The 10,383-nt window shown below is 40.2% G+C and overlaps 1 pseudogene across 1 annotated transcript; it reads left to right on the top strand.

Moving 5' to 3' along the window:
* Window positions 1–9,534: 9,534 nt before the first annotated feature.
* On the top strand, window positions 9,535–10,168 carry LOC308426292 (high mobility group protein B1-like; annotated as a pseudogene). The gene has a single exon. The product of its transcript is annotated as a high mobility group protein B1-like (transcript).
* Window positions 10,169–10,383: the final 215 nt, after the last annotated feature.

Genomic DNA, 10,383 nt, shown 5'->3' with positions numbered 1-10,383 from the left:
TGGGCAAGTGCTTTCTTAGGAGCTCTGCCTGAGGATGGGGCTGTGTCTGGACCAGGGTGGGTTTGTTTGCTGTTGACACTGTTGGGCCTATTAAACTGAAGATGCTAACTCATGAATTTGAAGTGTGAATGTGCTCCCACTCTTGGCTCTGCTGTGGCTCCTGGAGTGTGGCTGGCAGTCCTGTCCCTGCTATTCTTAGCTTTACTGACTCTCTCCTACATTCCTACATAAAATCTCCAGAGGAACCTTGTGTTCTAGCACATTGTAAATAAAGGCAAGAAAGCATTTAACAGCACCTAAGACTCAAATAACTTTGTCTTTTGAGCATAAGCAGAGCTTTGGGAGGAAAAAAGACAGGGGAGAGCCAAGGTCTTTACCTCATTCAGAATATCCTAGAGGAAATTCATCTTGTAAATGGTAATCATTTGAAAGAGACATAAAAATGATATCTTTCTCCTCTATGGAAATCTTGGTGGCAATGCTTCTTGGGCAATTGTGCACTCTTCTCTGTTTCTTTGTCTCTACCACTAACCTATAGACTCCCTTCTCTGATTTGCTTTTATGTTATTTCTATATTTCTATCGCTAGTTCTGTATGTCTGTCTCTGCCTCATCTCTCCCTGTCTGTTTCTGTTTCTCTGTTTTTATTTTTTCTCTCAGATTCTATGTATTTCTTTTTCTTCCTCAATCTCAGTCTTTGATATTCTATATCTTCATTTTTGTCTTTGTGGCTCTGTGGCTTTTATTGTCTCTTCCTTGATGATTTTCTTCCTGTTCTCTGACTTCCTTACTTTCCTGTTCCCTTTCTCATTCATCTGCATTTTTTACCTCTTTTGTTAATTTCCATAAGATTCATAAGACTAGTTAGATAATTGTCACCTTGTTAGATAATTGGTCTAAAAGCTATTGTGATCCAGGATGATGGTATCCTGTGGAATGGCTTGTCATGCTGCTATCCTATACTTTTTAGTACTTGACCACTCTTTATTTATGCACCTGAACCCCAGAATATGAGAATTAAAAAAGCTAAAAGAAGATTCACAGCCTATTAGATATACTCTCACTTTTCCCCCAAAAGAAATTGAGGAATTGAACACCAAAATAACCTGCTTCAGACTAAAGATTGCTATCAGCAACTTTTTTAGTTACAGGTGAATGGTGAAAGATGTATTTGACACATCATTTTTCAAACTGTGGATTGTTCAACAAATATTCCATAAAGCTTACTCTCTAACCAAGTAAGTTCCTGGTTAGTATATAATGTCCACAATGCAAATTTGAAGATCCACAATCTATGTGAGAAAGTGATATTTTCCAGTTTTGGGTAACACTTACTGCTTGGGTTGGAATTGCTCATCTAAGTGCCATATGACAGAGAATAATGCCTCTAGCATGTCATTATTGAGACATAGTGGAATTTTTATTAGAGAGATTCTGGTGAGTGAAAGTTAGACCTCTGTGAACATACTTTTGAAGAATAATGGGTCACAAATTTATACATTTTCTCTGACTTTTACTCCTGGCCAACCTAATATTAATAGGGCTCTGATGTGGGCTCCACACAATGATGTACTTTCTTGCCGAAGATCTACAAGCAAAAGGGCCAAGAAGTCATGGGCTAAAACCTTTATGTCTAGAAACCAAATCAACCCTTTGTTCTGTTCAAGATGCTTATATCAGATATTTTATAACAGTAATTTTAGAAAAGCTGATGGACATAGGGCACAGAATTTACATGGATGTGATGGATATAAAATTGTCAGTTTTTACGATCAAGTTTCTTTGAATACATGAATGAGATTCTCAGCAATAAAGCGAATTTGAAAAATAGTTGGCTAGGATAGTTTTAGGGCTTCAGGGAGAACTTAAGAATATTTTTGGATTCAATCTAGACCTTAAGATGTTCAATTTGAATATCATTTAGGACCACTTGGCAAGCACACCTTTGTGGAATCATAGTTTCAGGTCATATCTGGCCAGGTTGAAAATGAAAAAGTGAATCTTCAGAGGCTCCATACTTTTATATTCTAAAGGGTTATATGGACCAGTGTCTATTAAACTTTCCATTTGGCTTAGAGAAAAATAACTCAGAGAGTATCCTATATAGAACTGTGTATCTGGGGGAAAACAGCAAAAAACCTACCGTTCCTAACATCTTAGTGATGTTTTCTGCTCATTTATCTGCTTAGTCAGTATGATTCTAGTGCATAAGAGTCAGTCTGTTTTTCCGATGGTAGGGAATTTCTCCCACATAAACAGAGACTGACTACTAACGGCCTGCATCATCTTTCTAATGTGTCCATTTTCCATGTGGATGTGAAGACAATGCCATCATTCAGAACAACTTTTGCAGCAACCGAATGTGGAGACAACATCTCAAGTATTAACAATAGTTTGTAGACCTCCAAAACTTGGCTGTATTTGACAAGTTAAATAGGTACTATGTCCATGCTGTAAAAATTCCACCGGCCTGACCTTTCCCAGGAGGGCATGGCAGAAGTGAACAAGTAGGTGGTGGAAAGATGGGAGAGGAAGAGAAACTGAACAGTTGTGGTGCTATGAAGAGATGCAAAGGTGGTGTTGTTCTTGATCCTTACGAAACAGTGAGTTGCATTGTCTCTCACCAGAGCCAGCAATCAATGCAAGTGCTAGTGGGCCTATGACTTCTTCTTTTGATAAAACTGACCACTGTGTGAGTTCCTGACTCCCAGAGTTACATCCTAGCCTAGGAAGAAGAGCAATACCTTCTGAATGGAGACACACAATTGTCATGTCCCGGTGCATTTACTTCTCATTCTTGGCCAGTCTGCTAATATCTCTAGTTGGTTGGTTTAAGCACAAAAATGGATGGCTCTATTGAACTGAAAATGTGCCCCAAAGGGTTGTGTGACTGAGGATAATGTCTACGGCCTGTCAAAATGTTGAAGTATAACTCTTCTCTGCTGTGTTTAACTTTGGCCGGGGATTAATTTCTTTTAGAATCTTTGGGTTGAACAAAAATTTAATCATCTTACCTTTCAAAAGAAGGTGTCATTGTTGATGTGGTGTGGGTGGATGGAGGACACCCAGAGGCCTGACCACTGCCACGTGACAAGGATGAATGGCCACCACTATGAGGATCAAGTATGTGGTGAAGAAATGGGAAAAAAAGAGAAGCAGATAGTGCACTGTGAGGAGAGGTGGAACTGGAGACACAAACATGGCCAGGAACAGCCTAATGTGAGTAGCCTGCCTTCTGAGGGCCATGGTGATGTCCAGGCACAAGTGACTTCAGAGGCCCATGTCTGAATCCATGACCCATGCTAATAACAAAGGCCTTGCCATGTTTCTGCTCTGGATTGTTACCTGGGATCATGTTGATTTCCAAGAGCTGCAGAGAGATGACCCCATCCCTTGTCTGGGCTCCAGGGGATGAGGGTAGGAGAGTGGTCCCTGCCCCTTGCTGGCTGAAGTATTCAAGAGAGTGTGTCTTACCCTCCAGATGCTCCTCACCACATGCAGCAGACTGTAGAATGCACCTTACCTGCTCACCTTGAATGAGGCCAAGGACACAATGCAATGAGTATTTGCAAGTGGAGCTCATTTAGAGAATGTCTGGTCCCTCCAGAAATCAGAAGACAGTGTTGGATGCCCTGCAATTGTGATTACAGACCACTGTGAGCCTTTATGTAGGAGCTGGATACTCAACCCAGACCTTGTGTAAGAGCAGCAAGTGCTCTTAACTGTGGAGTATCTGTCCTTGTAACTGCTCATCCACAAGCTGGGCATTGCTGAGAATGAGGCTGAAGGATGGCATATTACTTCCTCTGGCACAGTTGTAAACTGTGGGACAAACAGTGACACACAGCAGCATTCACGGCAATCTTCTTTTATACTTTAATTCAATTTTTTTTTGGTTTTTTAGGGGGGGAGTGGGGAGAGGTTGCAAAGGCAAAGGGCAGATATGGAGGGAGTGGGAGATGAGTGGGATTGGGGTCCACGATCTGAAATTCACAAGGAATCTATATAAAGTTTAAAAAACAAAATCCCATCAGTCAAAAAAAATCTATAAAACTAAAATTCGTTTGGGGTCCTAGTACTACCATTATAAATGCAAATATAGAAGTTTGCTTAGAACATGTGAGTGATAAGGAAATTGAGGATTAGAAAAAAAATCCCTAGTGCTCTCATTGAGGGATTCATATCTTCTTGGGTCTGTAGGTGGGGTGTTTATTTTCTGGACTAGAACGCTCTGAATCCCATAACCAAAGGGTGGGAGGGGGTTTTGGAATGGAAACATGGACATATATGACAACATCTCTAGCCTCAAAGCCTTTTGCATAAGGTTCAACTTCTGGTGTTTTCACTCAATCTTTTGGAGGACAGTCAGTCAGTGCATGGCAGGGGAATAGAATGTCATAGCCATACGTAGCTATTAGCATGCTTGCTCAAAGCAGCGGGGGATACTGCAGTAAGACCATGCTCCCTCCAAGAGCTAAAGGCCACCTAATAAAAACTATAATACCAGACATGAGAACCCCCTTTTTGAGTTGTTGGTCAGAGCTGTTCAAGGGACTTGCAAAACATACAGCTTATTACTCTTGCCTTCAGTTACCCCTGTCCCAGAGGTGGGAGGTAAGTCCTTATTGCTGAAGATCCCATGAATTTCTGACACAGGGTTCAGAAACCTCTGAGCTAGAACTGAGCTGATGACTGAGTCCTCCCTGATGACTAGCTTTAGTGGTACTAAAAGACCCCATGCAGCCAAGCTACGTTATTACCTAGATGTAAAACCTGTGAAGCACAATGCCATTATAACCCTAAGGGTTCACTAAGGAGCACACATACCTTGGTGGTCTCCAATAGCTGTAACTAAACTTGAGAACCATTTAAGAAATGAGAAACCATGTCTGTGACTGGAAATGAAGCCAGCAACCCAAGGAAGATCGCAAGAACCAGAGGAATAGGGAGTTTGCTATGATAACTGTCTCCTAGTAATGTCAGAAGCTACTGCCATGAAATATAACCAGCATGACTGAACTACACAGAAGCTGAACTAGGGAACATAACATTAGACATGTCAAAGTATACAGGAAATCCCACAAGGCCTCAGCCCCACATAAAGAATGACAGACAACTAGGAAATTCTGAAGAGTAGAAGAAAGAGTCTTCTTCATGGAAGAGCACACCAACTGGTTATCCAATAGCAAATGGTCAAATATCAAAACCTGTATACAAGTAACATTACATAAACTGATCAGGTTATTTTTAGGAATATATCTGCAAATAAATAACAGTGTACCACAAGATTTAATTAAAAAAAAAAGATGGGTACTCAGACCAAATGCTCATGCCCTTTGCCACCTGGAACAGCGGAGATCCAGGGACACGGGCCTGGTGATATTGCGCTGTGAGTAACCAAAGCACAGAGAGGGCTAGGCAGAGTACACAGAAAACGTGTCCCTGCGACTCACAGAGGGGTCGGAGCTGTGGCAGAGGGACTCGGGATCTGCCCAGAAAGCCTGTGTGTGTGGACAAAACGCCCAGGCCCTTGGCTACTGGGTATAGCAGAGGTCAGGGGACACAGGACTGGTGATATTGTGCTGTGAGTGACCAGAGCACAAAGAGGGCTGGACTGAGCACTCAGAAAAGGAACCCCTGCAGCCCATAGTAGGGTGGTAACTCTGACATAGGTACTCTGGATCCACCCGGAAAGCCCATGTGTGCTGACCAAACACTAAGCCCTTTGCCACCTGGAACAGTAGAGAATTGGGAACACAGGCCAGGTGAGGTTGCTTTGTGAGTGACCAGAGCGTGGAGAGAGCTGGGCAGAGTACGTGAAAAATCTTCCAAGAAAACGGCCCTAAGAAACAAGCTGGAGTAGCCATTCTAATATCAAGTAAAGTAGATTTTCAACCAAAAGTTATCAAAAAAGATAAGCAAAGACACTTTTTACACATTACAAGAAAAATTTATCAGGAGGAATTCTCAATCCTTAACATATAAGCTCCAAATACAAGAGCACACATATTCATAAAAAAAACCCTACTGAAGCTAAAAACATACATTGCACCACACACAATAATAGTGGGAGACTTCAACAGCCCACTCTCATCAATGGCCAGATCATGGAAACAGAAACTGAAAGAAGATGCAGTGAAAATAGCAGAGGTTATGAACCAATTAGTATTAATAGGCATCAACAGAACATTTCATCCTAAAACAAAAGAATGCACCTTCTTTGCACCTCAAGGAAACTTTTTCAAAACTGTTGGTCACAAAACAAGCCTCAATAGATACAAGAAGATTGAAATACTCCCATGCATCCTATCAGATCACCATGGACTAAGGCTGGTCTTTAATAACAACAAAAACAACAAAAAGCCCATATACACATAGAAGCTGAACAATGCTCTACTCAACAATAACATGGTCAAAGAAGAAATAAAAAAAGAATTAAAGATTTTCTAGAATTTAATGAAAATGAAAGCACAACCTACCCAAACCTATGGGACACAATGAAAGTAGTACTAAAAAAAAAAAAAAAAAAAAAAAATCCTCATAGCTCCAACTGCCTCAAAAAAAAAAAAAAAAAAAAAAAAAAAAAAAAAAAAAAAAACTGGAGAGAGCATACACTATAAACTTCACAGCACAGTTGAAAGCTCTAGAACAAAAAGAAGCAGATAACCCTAGAGGAGTAGATGGCAAAAAAGAATCAAACTCAGAACAAAACCAAATAGAAACAAAAAGAACCATTCAAAGAATCAACAAAACCAAGAGCTGGTTCTTTGAGAAAATAAACAAGATTGATAAACCCTTAGCCAGACTAACTTAGAGGGCAAAGAGAGAGTATCCAAATAAACAAAACTAGAAATGAAGGTGGAGACATAATAAATGAAATTGAGTAAATTCAAGAAATCATCAGATCCCACTACAAAAGCCTATACTCAACAAAACTGGAAAATCTGGAGGAAATGGATGAATTCCTAGACTGATGCCAGATACTAAAGTTAAACCAGGACCAGGTAAACCATCTAAATAATCTCATAACACCTAAAGAAATAGAAGCAGTCATCAAAAGCCTCCCAATTAAAAAAAGCCCAGAGCCAGATGGGTTCAGTGCAGAATTCTATCAGACATTTATTGACAACCTAATACCGATATTCTCCAAACTATGCCACAAAATAGAGTCAGATGGAACACTAACCAACTCATTCTTGGAAGCCACAATAACCCTCATTCCTAAACCTTATAAAGACTCTACAAGGAAAGTTAACTTCAGAACAATCTCCCTTATGAACACTGATGCAAAAATAGTCAACAAAATTCTTAGAAACTGAATCCAAGACACATCAAAGCGATCACTCACCATGACCAAGTAGACTTCATTGAAATGATGCTGGGATTGTTTAATATACAGAAATCTATCAATGTAAGCTACCATAAAAACAAAAACAAAGAAAAAAAACCACATGTTCATCTCACTAGATGCTGAGAAAACATTTGACAAAATTCACCATCCATTCATGCTAAAAGTCTTTGAAAGAGCAGGAATCCAAGGCCTATGCCTAAACATAATAAAAGCAATATACAGCAAACCAGTAGCCAGCATCAAACTAAATGAGGAGAAAAGGGGGAGAAAATTTAGGCAACCCCACTAAAATCAGGGACTATACAAGGCTGCCCACTCTTTCCCAACCTAGTCTACATAGTACTGGAAGTCCTGGCCAGAGAAATTAGCAAAAGGAAATCAAAGGAATATAATTTGGTAAAGAATAAGTAAAAAATCACTATTTGTATATGGCATAATAGTATACTTAAGTGTCTCCAAAAATTCTACCACAGAACTTTTACAGCTGACGAACAACTTCAGCAAAGTGGGTGGATATAGAATTAACTCAAACAAATCAGTTGCCTTTCTCTTCTCAAAGGACAAACATGCTGAGAAAGAAATTAGGGAAAAGATACCCTTCACAATAGTCACAAACCATATGATATACCTTGGTGTGACTTTAGTTAAGTAAGTGAAGGACCTGTATGACAAAACTTCAAGTCTCTGAAGAAAGAAATTGAAGAAGATCTCAGAAGATGGAAAGATCTCCCATGCTCATGGATTGGAAAGATCAACATTATAAAGATGGCCATCTTAAGAAAAGCAATCTATAGATTCAATGCAATCCCCATCAAAACTCCAACTCCATTTTTCATAAAGTTGGAAAGAGCAATTTGCAAATTCATCTGAAAAAACAAATAACCTAGGATAGCGAAATCCATCCTCAAAAAAAAAAAAAAAAAAAAAAAAAAAAAAAAATCTGCGGGAATCACCATCCCTGACCTCAAGGTATATTACAAGGCAGTTGTGTTAAAAACCACATGGTACTGATACAGAGATAGGCAGGTTGATCATTCGAACAAAATAGAAGATCCAGTAATGAACTCTCACACCTATGGTCACTTGATTTTTACAAAGGAGCTGTAAATGGAAAAAGGACAGCCTCTTCAACAAATGGTGTTGGTCCAACTGGCACTCAGCATGCAGAAGAATGAAAATAAACTCTTTCTTATCTCCTTGTATAAAGCTCGAGTGCAAGTGGATCAAGGATCTACACATTAAACAAGCTGCACTGAAACTATTAGAAGATAAAGTATGGAAAACCTTAGAACACATAGGCACAGGGGAAATTTTCCTGAACAGAACACCAGTGGATTATTCTCTAAGATCAAAGATCAATAAATGGGACTTAATGAGATTGCAAAGTTTCTCTAAGGTTAAGGGCACTGTCAAGAAAACAAAATGGCATATTTTGAGAAAATGAGAAAAGATCTTTACCAACCCCACATCTGATAGAGGTCTAATATCTAATATATACAAAGAACTCAAGAAGTTAGATGCCAGAGAATCAAACAATCCTATTAAAAAATGGGGTACAGAGGTATACAAAAAATTATCAGTTGAGGAATATCGAATGACTGAGAAGCATATAAGCAAGTGTTTGACATCCCTAGTCATCAGGGAAATGCAAATCAAAACATCTCTAAGATTTCACCTTACACCAGTCAAAATGGCTAAGACCAAAAACTCAGATGACAGATGCTGGCCAGGATAAGGAGAAAGAGGAACCCTCCTCCACTGTTTTTTGGGTTGTAAGCTGGTACAACCACTCTGGAATTCAGTCTGGCAGTTCCTCAGAAAATTGGACATAGTCCTACCTGAAGACCCAGCTATCCCACTTCTGGGCATATACCCTAGAGACACATATGCGCCACAATGTTCATAGCAGCCCTATTTATAATAGTCAGAAGCTGAAAAGAACCCAGATATTCTTCAGTAGATGAATGGATACAAAAATTGTCGCATATTTACACAATGGAGTACTAATCAGCTATTAGAAACAATGACTTTGATGTTACAGAGCAGAGAGTGAGGAGGCTGCCTCTGGCTCCCGCTCTCACAGTCATTGCAGTACATTGAGCTCCATAGAGACAGCGCCGGGGCAAGCGAGAGCCGGACGGGCACTGGGCGACTCTGTGCCTCGCGGAGGAAAATCAACTAAACATGGGCAAAGGAGATCCTAAGAAGCCGAGAGGCAAGATTATCTCATATGCATTCTTTGTGCAAACCTGCCGGGAGGAGCACAAGAAGAAGCGCCCGGATGCTTCTGTCAACTTCTCAGAGTTCTCCAAGAAGTGCTCAGAGAGGTGGAGGACCATGTCTGCTAAAGAAAAGGGGAAATATGAAGATATGGAAAAGGCTGACAAGGCTCGTTATGAAAGAGAAATGAAAACCTACATCCCCCAAAAGGGGAGACCAAAAAGAAGTTCAAGGACCCCAATGCACCCAAGAGGCCTCCTTCGGCCTTCTTCTTGTTCTGTTCTGAGTACCGCCCAAAAATCAAAGGTGAGCATCCTGGCTTATCCATTGGTGATGTCTCAAAGAAACTAGGGGAGATGTGGAACAACACTGCCGCGGATGACAAGCAGCCCTATGAGAAGAAGGCCGCCAAGCTGAAGGAGAAGTACGAAAAGGATATTGCTGCCTACAGAGCTAAAGGAAAACCTGATGCAGCGAAAAAGGGGGTGGTCAAGGCTGAAAAGAGCAAGAAAAAGAAGATGATGAGGAGGATTAAGAAGATGAGGAAGAGGAGGAAGAAGAGGAATACGAAGATGAAGAAGAAGATGATGATGAATAAGTTGGTTCTAGCGCAGTTTTTTTTCTTGTCTATAAAGCATTTAACCCCCCTGTACACAACTCTCTCCTTTTAAAGAAAAAAATTGAAATGTAAGGCTGTGTAAGATTTGTTTTTAAACTGTACAGTGTCTTTTTTTTTGTATAGTTAACACACTACCGAATGTGTCTTTAGATAGCCCTGTCCTGGTGGTATTTTCAATAGCCACTAAACTTGCC

This window comes from Micromys minutus, assembly GCF_963924665.1.
Source record: "Micromys minutus genome assembly, chromosome: 1".
Lineage (NCBI taxonomy): Eukaryota > Metazoa > Chordata > Mammalia > Rodentia > Muridae > Micromys > Micromys minutus.
Note: the sequence above shows the minus strand (reverse complement) of the source record. Positions and strands in the feature narration are given on the sequence as shown.